At 46.7% G+C, this 20,250-nt stretch overlaps 1 protein-coding gene and 3 long non-coding RNA genes across 4 annotated transcripts in view; 1 reads left to right on the top strand and 3 right to left on the bottom strand.

Annotated features, from left to right (window-relative positions):
• Window positions 1–1,937, bottom strand: part of LOC135399588 (uncharacterized) — a 31,693-nt gene extending 29,756 nt beyond the window's left edge. The window contains exon 1 of the mRNA XM_064631312.1: window positions 1,878–1,937. The gene's annotated coding sequence lies outside the window, so the exon portion shown is untranslated. The remainder of the gene's footprint in view (window positions 1–1,877) is intronic.
• Window positions 1–13,043, top strand: part of LOC135400246 (uncharacterized) — a 146,880-nt gene extending 133,837 nt beyond the window's left edge. Inside the window, exon 3 of the long non-coding RNA XR_010424564.1 lies at window positions 12,983–13,043. This is a non-coding gene — a long non-coding RNA (uncharacterized LOC135400246). The remainder of the gene's footprint in view (window positions 1–12,982) is intronic.
• LOC135399589 (uncharacterized) lies at window positions 5,477–7,371 on the bottom strand. Its single transcript, XR_010424355.1, has 3 exons — window positions 7,252–7,371; window positions 5,589–5,629; window positions 5,477–5,521 (listed from the first exon to the last, which is right to left on the bottom strand). It is a non-coding gene; the product is annotated as an uncharacterized LOC135399589 (long non-coding RNA).
• A 14-nt stretch (window positions 13,044–13,057) lies between the features above and the next one.
• Window positions 13,058–19,685, bottom strand: LOC135400245 (uncharacterized). The gene is made up of 4 exons (XR_010424562.1): window positions 19,568–19,685; window positions 19,387–19,509; window positions 15,853–15,969; window positions 13,058–13,179 (listed from the first exon to the last, which is right to left on the bottom strand). It is a non-coding gene; the product is annotated as an uncharacterized LOC135400245 (long non-coding RNA).
• Window positions 19,686–20,250: the final 565 nt, after the last annotated feature.

Consider the following 20,250-nt stretch of genomic DNA (forward strand, 5'->3'; position numbering starts at 1 on the left):
AAAGAAAAAAAAAACACAAACACAAGGAATGAACACCGAATAACACGCTCAGAAGCAGAACCAACCACGATTCTGCCATTCATATTTATATCGTTCTCTTTTTATATCCGTTGAAAGCGGTGCGGTCCTTTGCGTTTCTGATCAAATTTGCCGTCGTCCCTGGTTTGGCCCACTATGGCCCAAGTTGCTTTTGCGCCACTAAAACTCATATGTTCATCGTCCAGCATCGTTGAGAGAGTCTTGGCGTTTTTTTTTTTTTTTTGCGATAGATTCTCAGCAAGTGCTTTCTTCCATCTGTCCTCTCCAGATATCTCGTGAGTATGTTCGGTGAGCTAGAACTCTTCGTCACTCTCAAACGGCTTTTGTATCCTTCTTCGGACGTGCTTAAACGGACAGCCTGCCCGCGCCTGTCGACTGCTTTTGAGATACCAACTCGCGTGGCGTAGTGATTAGGATGAAAGATGAAAGTCACTGAAAAGGTTAGCCAGCTGTAGGGATCGAACCCACATCTTCTGGATTTCGTTGATTTCTTAGGCAATTTGAGGCTTTGTTTGTATCTGTCCCTTCTATGTTGTTCCAGCCTCAGAACATCAGTTTATCTCTTGTGATTAGGATGATCACCTTGTACACCGAGACTGGGAGGTGAAGCGTGTTCGAATCCCAGCACCGGCTGTGGTCTCCGAGGTTTTCCCGGAGCCTTCCGACAGACTTTCCAGGCGAATGTCCGCACAGTTCCCCCTGAAGTCGGCCCAGGACGCATACTAACCCCCCTGTCCCTCACTCCTTCCTGTTGTCCTCTCTCCTTCTGTCCACGCCTCTACGCCGTTCATAGCTACAGTTGCTTCGCGGCACTAGCTCGGAATTAAAACCAAAAATAATATAACTGCAGTCGTAATCGTAAGTTACGCGTAGCTAACAAAAGCTACATTTCCTCCAGCAGACCATCTTAGCGTTTGAGAAGAAAAAGAAACGCCTTATTCTTGATTTCGTTATCGGTCCCGATTTGTGGAGCGCATGACTTTCTCTGACCACTGACATCAATGAAAAGCTTCACAAAAAGGCGTCATGAGAGAGAACGGTATCATTCGCGATCCTAGTTAAGTCCGAGAGTGTTATTCCAGTGAAGTGCCGGTGCAGAGAGTGGTCCATCGTAGTGTATAGGTACACTGTTAAAACAGAACTTCACCTCATAGCACGCTCCTAGCCAACCATCATTCCGAATAATATCATTCTGTGTCCTGATTTGTTCAAAACAGGGGGGAGGTGCCTATCTGGGACAAGATAATCTGTCCCAGATAGGCGCCTCCTCCCATTTTCAACAAATCAATACACAGAATGATATCATTCCGAATGATGGTTGGCTATCAGCGTGCTATGAGGTGAAGTTCTGTTTTAACAGTGTACACTCTTAAAAATGAACTTCACCGCATAGCACGCTCCTAGCCAACCGTAATCTCTAATGATATTGTTATTTGCTCGGATTCGTTGAGAACGGGAGGCGTACGCCTTTTTGTGACAATTATGAACAGCATAAGTGTCACAAAAAAGGCGTACGCCCCCCGTTTTCAACAAATCAGTGCAGACAACGATATCATTCGAGATTATGGTTGGCTAGGAGCGTGCTATGCGGTGAAGTTCATTTCTAAGAGTGTACGCGATTTTATTCCAATATCTCTTTGTAACGTGGAATTAGCAGCGTTGGACAACGTTGGATCACATCAGCGGTCTTAGTAATCTAGACTGTATACTGACAACGTGGAATACGCCAACCGACTTGGCGTAAGAAGAGCTATGAAACGTACCCTATGCAGAACGGTTGTCTCGAACGATTTTAATGCAGTTACTGTGCAAAGCAAATAAAGAAGGGGTCTACTTACTCCTCAATGTCTGCAAGGAAATCAGTATGAAGAAAATGCTGGGTTTGAAAGGCAGCCGGTGCCTGCGGTCCTACATAGTAGGGAGGTATGAAGAATATCCGTATATTCTTGGCACCAGACTTACCGCCCTCCCCTTCTTCGATGTCATCATCACTTTCTGACTCGTGTGCTGCGGAAGAAAATAAACGGATTCGGGAACCCTGTACGTAGTCTTTTTTTTTCCTTTCTTTGCAGTGAATACGAGCGTAGACAAATAATATACGAGGCAGGATCAAAAAGTAGCCGCAACTTAGTTATAACGTGGACAAAGTAAAAGATAGGCTGTTGCGTTGCACACATGTTTTCGTCTGCTACTGGAGGGAGCCACGCGCGCCTTTGCGATAAAACCCCTGAATACTAAAAAGTAGCGACAACTCCTCCTTCCTTCCCCCCACACACGCGCTTCTCTCCCTTCGCCTAGAGTCCCTAAATACTAAAAGTAGCGACAACTCCTCCTGTCCTCCCCCTCCACCCCCCCTCTCTCTTCGTTTCGACAGTGGCGCCGCCAGGATTGCTGCACCGTAGCAGACGACAGCCGTGTTATAGCAGCGTTCAGGCAAGCTGAACATTACCGTTTGCTTTGTTTGCGCGTTCTGGATATGTCTTCCTCGAATGTCCTCGTGAAATTTAGTACCGCTATGAAAACTGAAGTGTCAACCGAAAAATAATTAAACAAATGCATGAAATAAAGCGTCCACGTGTTTGTGGCAATGAGCAGATATATTGGAGTGTGGCATCACACGTGTTGTAGATGATGACCGCTGGACGGATTATTGTTTATAAATGTTTACAAACTCCTCATTCAAGAACCTGGTTGAAAAGACGCCCTTATACTCGTTTGCTTGCTCTATTTTGCTTCTCAGTCGTTTCGCGTTTCAGAAAGCAAAAGAACGGAAAAAAACCCGTCTCTTTACCGTAGTAGAGACATATCGATGGCATAAGAATAGCTGTAGGAGCAGCTGTCGTAGGGTATTTCTTAAATAATTAGGCTGTCCCTTATTAAAGCTCCTGTATGCGATACTTTAGGTAATTCCGACAATCTTGAAATTGTGTACGGCCTGCTATGTTTTTAACGTGAAAAGCCGCTCGATTCAAACAGCACCGTTACTTCGTTCAAACGATTTGGTTCAATAAAGTGAAGTGGCTGGGGACAAAAAAGGTAACTGTCAAACAGGCATCAGGCGTAGACAGGAATTTCAACAAACGACACTATTCTGTGAGGTACGATGATATACGAGGGGTGTTCAAGTTAAACCGGGACTTTCTGTCCCCTGAGTGTACAAATGGCTCGCGCTACTTCTTTTTCGTCATTTTCACACGCGACAGGCCTCCGTGTTCACCACGTTGTGGTCCAAAGTTTGTGCAAAACAGAAGACAAGTGCTGGACAAGATGGCTGACAACGAGGTGAGCGCGCACATCGAACAGCGAATTGTGATGAAGTTTTTTGTGAATGAAGGCGTAAAGTCATCTGAAATTCACAGAAGACTTCAGGCTCAGTATGGCCACGATACACTTAGCCGCAGCGAAGCGTTTGAGTGGTGCAAACGGCTCCGAGATGGCCGTACATCAGTGCAAGACGATCCCGGCCGGGGCGGCTCAGAGCCCGCAGTGTCAGAGTTCCTGACAACATCCAACTTCTGGAGCGCCTGATCCTCAAGGACCGACGGATAACATGTCTCGAACTGGCTCGAAAGAGGGACCTTTCTGTGGGAACGTTGAACACTATCATTCATGAACACCTCCAGTTTCGGAAAGTTAGTGCCCGTTGGGTCCCGAGCACGTGGTCCCGAGGCAGCTCTCCCTGTTTGACCGACAGAGAAGACTGGAAATCTCCCAAGAGCTAAGGTACCGTTTCGACACTGAAGGACAGCCGTTCATTGATCGGATCATTTCGTGCGATGAAACGTGGGTGCACCATTTCACTCCTGAGTCTAAACGCGAATCAATATAGTGGAAGCATCCGGGATCGCCAGTTCCCAAGTTCCGAAGCACCCCGTCTGCGGGTAGGGTCATGGCCTCGGTTTTCTGGGAAAGGGCTGGCGTTGTCCATGTTGATTTTCTGCCCAGTGGTACCACCAGCAATAGTGCATATCATAGGCGGAGAGTTTTCAATCTTCCGGAGGGGACCGGGCACAACGCCCCTCCCCCCCCCTTTCATGCACAGAGGTCGTGCAGGGTGTCTGGAATTCCGTGCTGCGACGCTGTGACGCAAATTTTTACAGGATTTTCATGATCACTCGCATGAAACACGCGATTCTTATGATATCCCTCGAAACTTTCATGTCAGCTGGGCAGACTCCCCGGAGGGGGCCTGGCCCCCCTGGGAAAGTTCCAGGAGGCTCAGGCCCCCAAGGCCCCCGAAGTCGGCGCCTATGGTGCATATTACTGCCAGGTTCTCAGGGATGTGCATAAGGAGCTGAAGCAAAAGCGGCCGGGCCTTATCACCATCATCACGCAGTTCAGCTGGAACCAGTTGCAAATGGTCTAGCCTCAACTGGCACCAGTGCTGAGCGATGTGCTGAGCAACGTGCCAAGAAACGGCAGTGACGAAAAGGATACTCAACTTTTATGGAACCGGGCCCAGCCCGTTTCTATAAAAGTTGGATATGAATCTCTGACTCGCTCTCAATAGCCTTGGCAGCGCTTCCTGCACGGGCGCGGAACGCGTGCTCAATGTACTGCCAAGGCTATTGAGAATGAGTCTGAAACTCGTACTCAACTTTTGTGCACACAGGCCATACAGACTTCAGTGATCCAGATCATACATTGGTGAAGCAAAAAAAAAAAAAAAACAATAATAATAATAATAATGGGGCGGACCTCATTCCATGCAATTGAATTTATCCATTTACTCCTCCATTCATTGAATTTATCCATTTATCCAGCTCCTACCTCCAGATAAGGGGAGTGAGAGAGAGAGAGAGAGATTATGGATAGGGATAAAATCCAGTGTTCAGTCAGGTGCAACATGCTACCTACATATGTAAGAAACTGGAAAGGGAGGTCATTCCGTAGTTTTCGTCGATGTCTTCACCAATGTTGAGCTGAGCGACCGTACGCAAATGACGATGGACAGCTTCGTACGTCGTTCGAGATAAACATATGTCTGGTTAACAACGGATAGCTCCTCCAGAGGCGGATCTAGGGGGGGGGGATGTCCTGACCCCGTTCTCAATTTCTGTCGTTACGTAGAGTTTCAATTGCCCTTAAGTAGTGTAGTAGGATGCTGTGCAAGGTAGGGACCCAGAAAGATCCTAAATCCGCCTTAGGTCTCCTCTCTTGTCGGATTTCACTTACAGGAATCTTTCACTATCCAGACATTTCCGATCGACTGTTCGACTGTTCGTGTCTCAGGGTTCGACTGTTCAAGAGTGAAAAAGCGCGCCTCATTGCCATGGATGTTATGCAAGGTCGCACATTATTAAAGTGTCCTTTGCGGCGTTAGAATATGTTAGCAGTTCGTTGATACACACCGTATATCTCTTGGGAACACATTGCTATAGCAAAAGAGGCCAGTCCTTAGGACTTGAAAGAACATTGCAAACGTTGCCTTTGTACTCACTGGGGTTGCCGTCTGCCATGAACTTCTCCTCTGTTGTACTGCCTACAAGGACAGATGTAGACACACTTTGATTTCAGTAATACATGGTAGAGATGGCTGTTCAACTTACGTTTGCTTGCCCGAGACGTTTCGGTGCTTTCACTCAGGTCCCTGTATTTTAACGGGGCAACGTGGCAAGAATTATATGGCATGTATGCAACTTCGACGGGGCGTTATGGATTATTTCAAAATACGTCTAACACATGTCGTTTAATATCCAGTGGCTTCTTTTTGCTCTGTAACAAGAAAAATCAACTGGACGACCACTTCCTGAATGTCATTATCGTGCCTCACATCATCAGCTGCTATATCATATATGTACAGATCTTATAAGCTTATAAGATCGTACCGTAAGCAGCACCTCAGGCACGTGGCGCTGAGCTGTCTGGCAACGACGTCCAATAAGGTGCGAAAACGGGTCGAAAAGTTGTGTGTGAAAAACGCATTACCCAGACATGATGCATACTGGCGATCAAGAATTTTGATTTTCGTGCACCGCACGCAATCGAGAGGTACTGAAGCGGTGCTGATGTTTTTCTCAGGCAGCGAAGTGGCGTCTTCACCTTTTGCGTAATGTTCTGATGCTTTACGATGGTGAGGATGGTGAGGAAAAGAACAGATATCGCCGAAAGGTTCCTCATGCGGTGTGACATGGCGCTTATGTACGGAATGACACCGAGTGCTGCATGTTTCGCCTTAAAAACGCCAGTGCCTTAAAACATGTGACTTGCTGTATAAGGATTCGAAGTGGCTCATAAAAACGTATTGGAATGGTGTAGCAATATCTAGAAATACTTCATATTGGCGCATTCAACCTGTATTGTTTACACGTGCAATACAAACAAAATGTGGCTTTTCTGGAATTTCTCTGCGAAAATTATCTGGAAATCTTGCGTCCGTGATATTTATTTCCGCAGTCTTGCGCTCACCTTACTAATTGTGCACAAAGCTATAGAAAATGTGATGCATGTTGACTGGAAGCCCATCTTCAAGGGAATACGTGTATATTTCTTAGTGCCAGGTATGTTTGCATCAGTATGGGTTGTTTGGATGTATTAAGCAGTGTGACTGATGCATTTTTTGAATAAGTAGCAAAGCGTAAAGTCAGAAAATTCCATTTGTACGAATGTCCGTTGGATTATTTATCGCGAATAAACCGAAATGAGCAATACCTACGGCATTTATTCTTAAAAGTTAAATACGAAAATAACATACAAGCGATGTATGCAAACGACTGCTAAGAACACGCAGTCTGATGTGAGGGGGGTGTCTGCGTGTCTGCCCCTGAAAAACTAACCTAACCTAACCTAACCCAACCTAACCTAACCTAAACTAACCCAACCCAACCCAACCCAACCCAACCCAACCTAACCTAACCTAACCTAAACTAAACTAACCTAACCTAACCTAAACTGATCTAACCTAATCTAAACCGGCTAAACTCGCCGCCTCCTCAGTGCCACGGGAGCTATTTCATTTCCATATTAAGAGCACAGCCCGTTGCTCAGTTGGAAAGATAGCGGAAGTAGAAACGACTGTGGAAGCCCTCTTTTGCGCAAAGGATTGACATAAGAGCGGTATATAAACCCGGTCGCAGTTGGGCACTTTATATTTCGGTGTTGTCATGTTGGGACTTGACGACAAGCTTTGACGGCGCATTGTTCCGGTAAACTGTATGTTTAGTGGACATGTGTCATTTAACGTAAATGCACTCTCTGTGACGTGTACATCACCTTGGCATCGTTGCTGCAATGCCTCCAAGCTCCGGCGATCTTTTATAACGTCCCTTTTGTTCCTCACAATATCTGACACCTTGATACAACAAGGGAGATCTTCGTTGGTCTACTGCGCCATTGACAGGGGTCCTCTTCTTCTTTTCAAGCACGTCTGCCGTGTGTTTCGCACAAATCTAGCAGCTCTGGGAAACGGTTGGCGCTGTGGGAAGCATTTCTTTCTCGAAAACATCCTTGAAATATCAGCCAAGAGCTGAGCAGTGAGTGGCTCATTCGAACACGTTCATTAATTAAATAAAAAACTCACCTTCAGCGAAAATTATTCCAGAGAAAATGAAACTTGTTTTAGGCTAGGTTTCACCAAAGCCGACGAACATTTCAACCGAGATCAACGGTACCATAATTTGAATTTAACGCATACTCTGCTTCGGCAAAGGGCGTTATTGTCACTGAAACATTCATCACGTCACCAACTAACATTTGTTAAAAAGAATTGAGCGTTAACTTCAAGTTTTAGCAACCCTTAATCTCGGTTCAAAGTTAACCAGCGTTGGTGAAACAGGGCCTTAGACATGTTAGTGTCTATGTTTGCATATTTTTTTGCGCAGAGTAGCAGCAATGCACTCTTTCACTCAGACATCTGGCCCTCAATAAGAAACAGTCGCAAGAGACCGCTTAGGTATTTCCTTCTCCTAGACCCTTCTTCTCTTCCCGACTGCCACACAGCGCTCGTAACTGCCGTTAGGTCGCCGTGATGGTGTGTTTTTATGGACGAATGTACCGCTAGCTGTGTACTAGCCATGTAGTGAAGGAATATCGATGCACCTCTTGAGAGCTGCTCTTTAACTTCCCGTCACCCCTGTGTGTGAATCAGGCGGATGAACACGTAGTGCAAGCCAGAAACTGAGCGAAAGAGCGTATTGCAGCACTATAATCCGCAAGTAGTATGTAAACTGATGGGAATTAATTGCTGGGAACAAATGAAGTGCAGACACAGCTTTTTTTTATAGTATCTTGCCCTGGATATCCCGATCGAGCAGTATGACACAGTTGGCGAAACCATTCGAAGTAAAACTTAAAAGCTAGGCTTCGCGGATGTCTCGAAGACGTATACAAAACGGAAGTTTTCGGGCAGCGTCTGCCGTTTCCGAAATATTCAGCGGAGGGATTTTCGTGATCCCACTACGTGGAACAGTTACCGCAGAAAACCGGGGTATCCAGCAAAAGTAGATTGAAGACCAGCTCCGGTGGCGCAGCGGTAACGCGTGCGCTTGGAGACTGGGAGGTCCGCGGTTCGAATCCGCGGGCCGGCTGTGCCGTCTGGGGTTTTTCCTGGGTTTCCCTCAGATGTGTAATAGGCGTATGCCGGCACAGTTCCCCTGAAGTCGGCCCATGGACGCAGCTATCCTCCCCCCGAGCGGATTCCGCTCGGTCTTCCACTTCACCCCTTCCTCTCCTCCTCTCCACCACCTTTCCCTTCCCGAGAAACATGCCGCCTAATCAGGCAGGCAGACCTCTCGGGTTCCTTCCAACGACGCTCCTCCTCCTCCTCCTCCTCCAGTAGATTGAAGGAAGAGCGTCAGGTCGAGAGGCCATATTAAATTACGCATAAAAGATGGTATATTCAAGTTCCCACGTGACAGACGCGGGTATTACGCATAAGTTCAAATTCATCCACTCAACTGGCATTAATAAATGAACTACTACAGGTTCGTCGCTGGCATACGAGGCAGGCGTCGACGTACCGGTGAACATTACTAGACATCTGTCGTCAAAAGTAGCGCTTGCGGACACGGTCATATGTCTTCAAAAAGCGACGTGGCCGGCCGTCACGGCGTCGTGGAGGGAACGTAGTAATTTGTTGGAGAACGCTGGGAGGCGCGGCCAGAAGACGTCGTGCGCCGTCGGGAGAATAATTGTGCCGATATAAGATACCGTCGGATAAGGTGAAATGTTTACTCCGGCGGATAACTTATGTAGATGTTCCTGTAAATATTCATCACTTCTTTCTCTGCATTTTCACTGCGTCTTTGTCTATATTTCCTCACATCATGTTGCATATGTCTTGAAACTCACAATATACTCCCTACCACTTCTGTTCTTTCTAGTCGGCGCCGATGTAAACATGCATTCACCATTAACCCACTTATACCCTAGTACGGCGCCCCAAGGACGGAGATTACCGGCCTCGGTGGCTCAGTTGGTAGCGTGTTCGCCTTCTGATCCCGAGATCGCGGGTTCGAACCCGGCCGAGGACGCCAGCAACTTGGTGGCAGGGTACAAGTTGCTTAGGCACGCCGTCTTCCGCGAGTGACGTTAAATACGAACCCTCAGGTGGGCAAAAGCAATCCACAGACCGACCGCTGTGGCGTCGCTCATGATCTCAGTTGTCTCGCGACGTAAACACCCAATTATTATTATCAAGGACGGAGATTCTTCACCCTAGTCTCAGGGGCGAGGGTTTGGAGTCTTCTGTCCATGCAAGAGCAGACCCACGATGCCCTATACCATGGGTCTCAAACACGCAGCCCGCGATCAGCTATGCTATGGCACGAGGACACGGGACCACCGAACAGAAGTTTCGTCTGCGGGAAATTAGAAAGGAACAGACAGGCATAAAACAATATAAATGGAGACGGAACAGTGATGTACAGAGTCCATTATACAGGGTTCGCCAAGATAAACTTCGGGGTTTGTAACGAAGATAAAACAAATAAGAACAGTGTCGGAAAGCTAAAGTAGATGTTAGAGGACGTATTATGCCCCAAAATTGTATGTCGATACTGCGACTTGCTCAGTTTCTCTGCGGATAAATCGTGAAAATTAAAAAACCGCCGCTGCCTAATCGGCTATACCTGTGTTCCAGCTACTTTCCTTTCGGAACATGTGGAACTGAATGCAGACTAGTTCTCTGCGACGCCGCTTTCGACCGTGTCGCTATCTGAGGAAAGTAGCTGGAACACATGTATAGCCGATTAGGCAGCGGCGGTTTTTTAATTTTCACGATTTATCGTGAAGGTAAGGAAGGGAAGGTATCGTCCCAAACGAAGCCGGACACGATGAGCTATGTCTGTGTTATCTCTTTCTGCCATGCCGGTGTGGGCTGGGTTTCCAACCTCCTTTCGTCAGACTGACAATCATTTCGCTGAAAAATTCGTAGTTCATTATTCTCCGCGATGATGATGATTTTCGGCTATTTTTTCCGCTATGATAGCTCCTCAATCTCCCTGTCAATTTTCATTAATAGATTAGTAAATTCGGCAAGCTCTCCACATTGGTGGGGTAAAAAAGTGACCCTTACTTGGCAAATTTCCGAGTTCACATCGCAAACGTTTACATAACTAAACTTAGGTTACGTGACCTGCACATCAGGAGGTGGCAAAAATCCTAGTAAGAACAAATGCCGTTGACCACGTGATTCTAGGTGGCGTAGTTTTTTTTATTAGAATTCGATGACGCGTTTTCAGTGACACCCTGTATACTTGTACGGTTCAGTTTGATAGCTTATTTTAGCTTTACTTCCTGAGTTAACTTCAGTGCAGTCGTTCAGTTAAATTCATCTAAATGATTCGGTAAATGATTTTAATAATTCTGGTCACGCAGTATCCGTATTCTTACCACATCTTATTTTCCGTTTTACTAACAATTTTATTTTACTTTCCTATTATTCCGTTTCCGTTTTTTGTTTCAGGTGTTCCGAGTGTGCGATATCTGTTTCTGTTACCCGCTACGAGGGTGGTTCCATAAGTTTCCGGCCCGACCAACTTTTAATAGTCATAGAGACGAAACAAGTGTATCACTTTTCGACATAGTCACCCTTAACTTCGATGCACTTTTGACACCTTTCAACCAGCATTGTTATACCCTTGAAAAAATAGTCCGAAGTTTTGTCCGCAAAATGCTGGAAAACTGCCTCTTGCACCTCACTATCGTTTTGAAACCTCAGTCCTCTGAGATCCCTCTTCAAGTTTGAGAACAGGAAGTAGTCACTCGGTGCCAAGTCTGGACTGTAGGGTGGGTGGTGGATTTCTTCGAAGCCGCACTCCTTCAGTGCAGCCTTGGCAACAGAAGCCGTGTGGACAGGGGCATTGTCCTGGAGCAACCAGACACCTCGACTCAACCTGCCGCGCCTCTTTTCCTTGATGGCGTCTCGCAGTCGGTGCAGGAGTGAAGCATAATAAGTCGCATTCACTGTGGTGTTCCTCCCTTTCAAGTCGATGAGGAAGATCCCGTGACAATCCCAAAATATTGTTGCCATGATCTTCTTTGTGGATTGTGTGACCTTGGCTTTTCTTGGGGGTGCTTCTCAGGTTTGCGCCATTTCATCGACTCCTTTTTCGAAAGGGGATCATAGTAGAGCAACACAATCTCATCCCCTGTGACAATTGACTTCAATATTTCTTCTTCGTTCTCTTGACAGAGCTCCAAAAACTCTTTGGCACAGACGACGCGCTGTTGCTTTTGAACTGATGAGAGAAGTCGTGGCACCCATCTCGCACTGACCTTTTTCATGTGAAGGCCCTCGCCGATGATGAGAAAAACGGTTGTTTTGGAAAGCCCCAGCCTTTCTGAGATTTCCTTCACCTTCAGACGCCTGTCGCTCAGCACTTCCTCCTCGACAAGAGACAAATTTTCTTGTGTCACCACTTCCACTGGACGACAATCGCGTGGATCATCTTCAATGGACTCTCGCCCCAGTCGAAACTGCTTAGCCCAGCCTTTTACCGTTGTGTACGAGCTGTGTACGTGTAGAGGCTTCCCTGTACACGTTGTCCTGTCGCGCTTTAATTTCTTTAGGCGGAAGTCCCTCTTTTGTCAAGAATTTTATCACAGCGCGGTACTCGATTTTTTCCATTTTAACTGAAGAGTGCACCCTGGCTCTTTGAAATGCCGCTCTCCAACCGACAAAAGTATCGAGAGGGTTGAGGGTGGTGCTCCGGTCCTCCAACAGATGGCGCCACGCGTCCTTAATCGCATTTTCAAATTCGCGTGCATTTTCTACCTCGGGCAGGAAACTTATGGAACCACCCTCGTATATTTCCGGTATAAAACCGTTCCCGTTTCCAATCCAGTTACCTTTTCATGGTTTTCTTTGAGATGTCTGCAATAAGCAAATCCTCACCAACTTGTAATAAGGACACTGAAGGGCAAAAAACCGAGAAATGGAAGTGACGCCTAGCAACAGAGAATATAATCATCACGTAAGCGCTTAACGATACTACGTGATCGCTACCTACGGGTACCACATATCGACCTCTATCACGACATATACTCGTTGGGTAATAGTGCTCACATGTGTTGTTCGTTACGACAACAAACGCAATCACATGGTAGGCACCGGAGGTTCCTAAAGGAATACCTAGAAACTAGCGGAAGGGCTAATGTGGTAGGCATATAGTCCTTGCTGCTTTCCTTGCGTATGTTTTAGGAATTACACTAAATAACGGTTGGTGTGGTTGTCTTGCGACCTTCGTTGTATACATGCCTCCTATTTTCCCATCTGTAGACTAGCTTACTCACATACTTTCGTTTCTTTCTCTATTGTGAAAAGATCTCGATTCAGAACACGAATATTTGCTCAATGTTACCTGAGGAAAAGAGCAATTTCACCGACAGTTTACATGAGGTTCTGAGGTTGTAGATTGGTTCTTTGTGTTGCGTTTTCTTCGCAACACGCAAACAACACAACGAAGTTTTACAATGTGTCAATGCAATTTATTTATCTTTACAGGATGGGGATGGACGATGGTTTTGACGATGGAATATCAAGAATCAAAAACATTCAATGACCCGCAGCGGTTTCTCAGTCATATCTTGGAATTGCATTCGTCTTCTTCTTCGTCGATGAAATGCTTGATGCGGTCATCACCGAAACAACTTCCTGGTACTTTCAGATGGCTGTCCTTAGGCTCTTTGTTCTCCGTTACGCTGCACAGAACGATTCCATAGTATAGCACATTACGTTTTCCCGTCTTTTTTTAACTGGACTGCGCGTATGGGATGTATGGGGGCATTGGAGCGCCACCTCGCCGATACTGAGAATTGCTGATAGACATTGGCACAAGTGAACGACATGAGGAAGGAATGCACACCAAACGTTGTCACAACACGCTTTCTAAACACATCGAGTAGAAAACCGCAGCTTGCCCCGTAGGAGCCGCTGTGAAGGTACCTAGGAGATAACAAAGCGTGACACATTTTTGGTGTAGCACCAAGTCCGCGTGTATATGGGTCTAATCGCACCCGCATGGTGATCTCCATTTGTGTTTCCTTGTCGACGGAAGTTAATTCTCGTGGACAGACGCTTAACTGACGGGACCCGTGTCAGCGACCTTCCCGGGGTTCTCATTATTAAAGGAGCATGGAAGTGACATTTAACACGACTCGAAACCCTGTTCATCTGCGAAGCCGTGCACAAGAAGTCACCATGCAAAATATTTTCGCTCTGTAACGTATTGTCACTGTGCAATAAAATATACAAGAGACAGTCAAAAAAAGCAGTCGCGGACGAGAGACACGGGCCCCGCGTGACGTAGAAACTGATCAGGGCCTTTTCTTTTTGTTTTTTCTTCTCGGCTCACGCTCCGTTTATACGTACTTGAGCTGTGCCATTGGACGTCACTGGTCACGTGCCGGAGCCCGTGATACGTCTCAACGTCTTCTGCTTCGCCGATGCGCTCTTTGGACGTGGAGAGGGTTTTTGAAAAGTGTGCGGAACAGAGCCTCGCGCGCTCTGTAGGTTACCTGCGCTCATCGTTCTTTCGCAGGAGCTCAATTGATTCGTTGCAGAAGACGTCGCAGCAGAAAACAGAAAACATTTTGGGGGCCACTTCCATACTCCTTTAAGGGTTTGGTATCCACTATGGTATCCAGTATATCCAGGCGGGGGATGCACTTACATCTAATCGGATTTCGAACGGTTTTCCTTTCTGACAGGTACATGGGGGACGGGGTGGGGGAAAGCTCTTGTCTGTGTGCGTCCTTTATCATACAGAGGGCGCGAGACATGCACGAAAGAGTGCACAACGGGTCGCGCAGTTTTGCGTCACGACTTTTCGGGAGCTGTATTTTCAGGCACATGACGGACGCGCGAGGACCTGTAGTCAACAAACTATCCTTGGTGTCACTACAGCAGTAGTATATAAGTCTTCCGTGGCCATAAACAAACCAACGCTGCTTGGTTTTGTGTTGCTGCAGCGCGTCCGTCCTGCTAAGCCTAACCGTCGCTAAAATGTGCAGTTCATTTTCATTAGCTAAAGCAACTTCGATCGAGAAGTGGCGAAGCTGGCACATTGCTCGGTGATATCGTACTCTGAAATACGGTCATTCTCAGACTTCGCAGGTATAAGCTTTGAATTCGCAATTGGGGATTTCGTCATTGTAGATTTTGAGATCTGGGATTTTGAACGCTGGATATCGTGGTGCACCCGTGTACTGAAACATAGCAAAGGAGAAGAATTCGCCCTTCATTTTATTCAATTCTGAAAGCGCAACGTGAAAGGCATCAAGATTGGCTGCTTGGTACGTGACTTCAATGGCTACGGGATCCGGCTGTATTGTGTGGAGTGGTTCACCCGGATGTTCCTTAGACAAATATGTCGGCACAGTTCTCTGTGAAGTCGGCCCAGGACGCTCGATCCCCCTGCAATAGTCGCGACGTTGCCCACTTGACTGTAGCCGACTAAGACGACCTACTTCGCCAACATCCGTCCCAGGATACTTTCCGTGGCGGTACAAGACACGAAACGTCGTTATATAGAGGATGTGCTGCCAGGATTTTTCACGTGGGAGGGCAAAGCTAGACAGTCGGAGCCTCTGATACGCACATGATTTCTCGCATGAGATTAAGAATAGTGATGAGGACATCGGAGCAGCATCGACAACTGGCCCATGTACGTGCTATTTCATCCGTCGAGTATAAATCATGAATACCTGCGAGCAAAGAGCACTTAATTTACGCATATGACATGCTGAAAGACCACGTCTCCCAAACTGAAAGGGTGCCTGGAGCAGACGCCTATACTGGCTCACTAGTCGTTCGTTAAGGAAGCGCAGGGTGAGGCAGAGACAGACAAACATACAAACCGCAAAAAGGCGAAACCTTTTCCAAATCCAGGTGAAAAATGTCTGCAATCCCAAGTGGTTTATAAAAGGACTTCCACTTGAAACCACTTTGAACCACTTTGTACAGCTTGGGACAAAAGTTTACGGAACACGGCACTTGCGTATTTCATTATCGATACGGCCCCCTGCTAGCTATCAGGAAGAGCTCGAATAAGAAACGGGTGACCGGCTACTATATCCATCTCTCAGTATGTATGTCCACTCCTCCTTCCTGCTAGGGTGTCGCTCCAATGGAGAAATGCGACAACCCGATGTTCCGTAAACTTTTGTCCCAAGCTGTACGTAAGTGGTTTCAAGTGGAAATCCTTTCATGAACCACTTGGGATTGCAGACATTTTTCACCTGGGAACGCTAATAGTACAGACTGATGAGACAAATCAACAGTCAGTAATGTGAGCACGTTCAACACGACGGTCGAGTTTCATTTGGATTTTCCATTGGCGGTAAATTAATGAACGACCGATTACTGTTCCTTACCTGTGAAGGGTATGCTTGGCGACCGGCCTTTGGTGTCTGTCTCCGCGGAGAAAATTATCCCAGTTCGAAGCGCTGTCTTTGCGTTTCCCGAAAATGCTGTGCTTCCGCGGTCGTCCTCTGCAGTGAGAAAATACATGCGGGGAACAGCTATTATATCTATAGCATCGAATATCGCACGCTCAGGCCGTTCTCTAAAGATGCCGACACGATTTTGCGAAGAGGCGATTCTAAAACCAACTATCAGAAGGGAAAAGGCACTTCGAGGCTATGCATCGTCGGACATTTCTGTAACGCTATTTGTGCCATGCAATTATAGTTTAGGAAGGTATGTGTTTGTGTATACAGATTATTTCACCACACGTGCTAAAAATCGTATTAAAATATTTTTGTCTGAATATGATGGGGTCGACGCTGTTTATCTGTGGAGGATTTTCGATCGTTTCTGAGCACTGTTATCAAATTCAATTCGCGAGATATTGAATTTCTCCAATTGATCTCCGAAATTTGCCAGATCAACTGTTCTTTTCTTTTTGGACAGCAAGAGAAAACGCACGTCACATTTGCCCCATTGCATTGCACAATACGTTTTCTACTCTTTTGGCAGTAGCCGGGGAAAAATCCTCGTACCGGAGCGCGCAAATCGCCAGCCGAGCTCTCATCTCTGTCAAGTTAATGCAAGACGAGCCGGAAGAGAAACCGCCACCAGCCCTTACTGTTTCCGCCTCGCTGTTATCAGATAACTTTGAGTTGGCATTCTGCCGTTATCAGAAGGAACTTGGAAAAGAAAAAGTGAAAGGGCAGGTACATGGTCTCCTTGCATCGCTTCTTTCGGAGATCTCAGCGCAGCCGGCAATTTGCGCGCCTCGAAACCATGGTTTTCGCTTTTTTTTTTCGGCTATTGCGTATTTTGCAATAGAATGGGACCAATCCGGCATGCGCGTTATGTTCCTTTAGAAAAAGCGTGAGCTTGTTCGGAGTTCAATCGGGGAAACTTCGATTTCTCGCGAATTAAATTTCATAAAAGTGCTCCGAAGGGAGAATCTCCTCAGAGATAAACAGCGTCGACCGTATCGTGCCCAGGCAAGCAGATTTGTAATACAAGTTTTTATGACATCGGCTAAAACACCATGCGTGCACTTTATTTCTCCGTTACAGATGAAAAAAAGAAAAAGAAAAGGAAAGCCGTGAGAGCAGCACTGATGCCATTTTTGTGGGCGGTGTACGCTGTCATGCCGAAGTCCAGAGGTAAAAAGCTTGTAACTACTGGACGACTAAGTAACTAAAATTAATTATATTAACTATTTCAATTAGGCGAGCATTATTTAATTCCACCCTCTTTCTCAAAAATCCCGAAACAAACACATACTTTGAGATGTAAATCGCCATGAAGTTTCGTATGGAGATGAGGCGAAATCAGGACCACGCACTTCTCCAACGTAAAAAAGAAAAAGAAAAAGGTGTTCGCGTCGGTTGACCACGTGTTTTGGAGCGATCGAGCTGATTGGGATAAACGCTGATCTGTTGTCCAGATGGGAGGTACCCGGGTTCGAATCCCGGTGCCGGCTGTGCTGTCTGGGGTTTTTCCTGGGTTTTCCTCAGACGCTTTCAGACATATGTCGGCACAGTTCCCTTAGAAGTCGGCCCAGGACGCACATTCCCCCAGGGCGTCAGTCGTGACGTTGCCCACATACGTGAGGCCGACAACGGCAAGCCCTATCACCACCACCACCACCAGCACCACCGTTTTCCCGGCTCAATAAGCCGACACGACGTCCTTCCTGCGCTCGACAAGTGCGTAGTTTTGGTTTCGCCTCATTTGCATACCAAAGTTTAGAGTCTCAAAGTACGTGCTTGTTTCAGGATTTCTCAGAATGAAGGGGGATTCAAATAATGGTCGCCCCCAATTCTAGTGTCTCGCATCTTCGCGAAAACATCTATTCAAAGAGTTTAATTAATGAATTTCAGGTAATTAGTCGTCCAGTAGTTACATGCCCTTTGCCGCAGGACGCCCGCCTGCCTCCGTAACGCGTCCGCAAAAATGACGTCAGGGCCCGGTCTCATAGCTTTTTAATCGGTAACGGATAAAAGAACACCCTGCATAACAAAACAACGTGGGGACAATTTTATATTCGCAATCGTTGCTAATGATTCTTGGCAAGAAGCGGTTTATGCAGTGAAGCTTTCTTCTGGAGGCCTTTTGGTAACTGCTCGCTTCAAACGATATCGCGTTGCTTTGAACATCAGCTGCTTAGTCTCACTAAATGCCACTTAAGGAACATCAGCGCCTGACAAGGCATATGCCTTGCCAGAGACGATTTCAGGGTTTCATTAACAATAACCTTAGGTCTTGCATGCCGGCCCATTGTTTCATGATTATTATTTTTTTCAGTGTGCAAAATCGCGGCAATGGACATTGTCCTAGACCGGAGGGAGACTCACCGCAAGTCTGCAGCAGTCAGTATGAGTGCGTGCACGCGCCTCTGAATGTTTATGAGACTGATACAAAGCGCCAGACGGCAGAGACGAAATGTTTCTCACCCACGAGAATGGCATCGAAAATACCTTTCCGAGCGCTAAACGGGCTTATACCTGGGCTGTCACAAGGGCGGTCTTCGATTATCGTTGAAACCAATGGCCATTGAATATGTTCGCAGCGCTACCAACCGTATAACGCGTCAACTTCTCAAGGAGCAAGGGATGCAATGTTACCTGCCAGGTTGACACGTCACACGCATGTTGAATGGCCATTCGTTTCAATGGCCATTGAAGAGCGCCCGCGTGACAGCCTGGGTATTAGACAGGATTGCCAACACCACTCAGATACTGAATGCCCGTTTAATGCCTCCTCTCGCTCTCTCACACGTAGACGTATAAAGTCAGCCAATCGCAGCAGCCAATCGCCGCAGACCCGATTTTGAAGTAGCACAGAAGTCATTTTTAACACCCTGTTTTCTTTCTGTAACACTGTTAAGTAGGTCAGCAAAATGCACCATGAGAAGTAATTCACCCGACAGAGTTATGACTATCGCAGAAATCGAATTTAAAGTACGCCGCAGAAAGCGACCGTGGGCAACGGTGTTGGAGAGCAGTACAAGCCTGTGACCTTGTTGTGACGACACACCGTCCGCGCTCGCTGATTGGTTCAGAGAAATGTCGTCTGCTAGTCAGCTGCGGAGTGCACGAGCGCGGCTGTGTTTATGTATGGTTTATGTACGCTTGTATTTTTTGTTTTTTTCTGAAAAAAAAATTGCATGCATCAAAACCTTTTGTGGTGTTCGGCAAATTGACGCATATACTTTCATTAGATAAACGAAGAATATTTTGGATGGCCCTCTGTACCCCTTAAAACCACAGTCTTTCTGTGGCTACCAGTAGCCGCTCATGCGGCTGATGGCAGATCGTTTCCATAGCTACGGACGCTGAAAGCACAGTTGTGATTGGCTGACTCTTAATTGTTACGTCACATCGCTTAAGCGATTAGGCTTTGTATCTAGGTGATGTTGGCACTGCAGAGATGAATAGGGTATACGTTACTTGTTAAGCAGGTGCAGATAACGGTTTTCGAAGAGCTGCGTCTTCGTGCCCAAAGTCTTAGGGGAAGACAGGTCGCTGTCGTCACTGACGCTGATGCCGGACAGTCTGACAGGAACACGCCTCCTGTGAGAGAAGCAGATAACGCAACCACACGCGTGATGCGTTCGATGTTTCTGCCTACCTTATCCTTCTGAAGCAGCTGCACAGCCGTGTCCTCCATGGTGCGTCGCATATGTGTTCCAGTGACTCTCCAGGGAAAAGCGCCTGATCAGCTTTCGGCACGCTGCAAGTTCAGATAACAACGTATGCGAATAATATTTAATTATATGAACGTAACTAATACAATAAACGTAGCTAACTCAGGAGTAACATTCGAGAACATGCGCAATATTAGGATAATATTCGCGGATAATCTACCGTACTTCCTCATAAAATTACGGGCTTGACGCGACGATTAGGCTCATTTTCCGTTGCCACAAGCTGAAATGTCACGGAGTCGGACTGCGGTTGATGAGCGTTCATGCAAGATCGCACACGAAAATTGTGATTACTGCTTGACGAGTGAAACAGTGTTTTGAGCCACTTTGAATGCCGCTAGTGGACACGTTTAGTGCCGGTGAAGAAGCACGGAGACTCTTGGCGTATCCCAGGTTGGATTACGAAACGCAGATTCTGCACAGCACAGTTTGTCTTGCTAGTCCACACCATTCGGAAGCTTAAAGCCTGCCGACTCGCGGTTTTAGTTAGACACGGTGCTGTGAAAAGTGTTCGTGAAGAACTGGCTAGGATCGCTACTAGTTATAGTGCGCACTTTCAGAAAATATGATACGATGGTACGAGATAGACTCAAAAACACAGCGTAAT

The sequence above is a fragment of the Ornithodoros turicata genome, chromosome 7 (genome assembly GCF_037126465.1).
Source record: "Ornithodoros turicata isolate Travis chromosome 7, ASM3712646v1, whole genome shotgun sequence".
NCBI lineage: Eukaryota > Metazoa > Arthropoda > Arachnida > Ixodida > Argasidae > Ornithodoros > Ornithodoros turicata.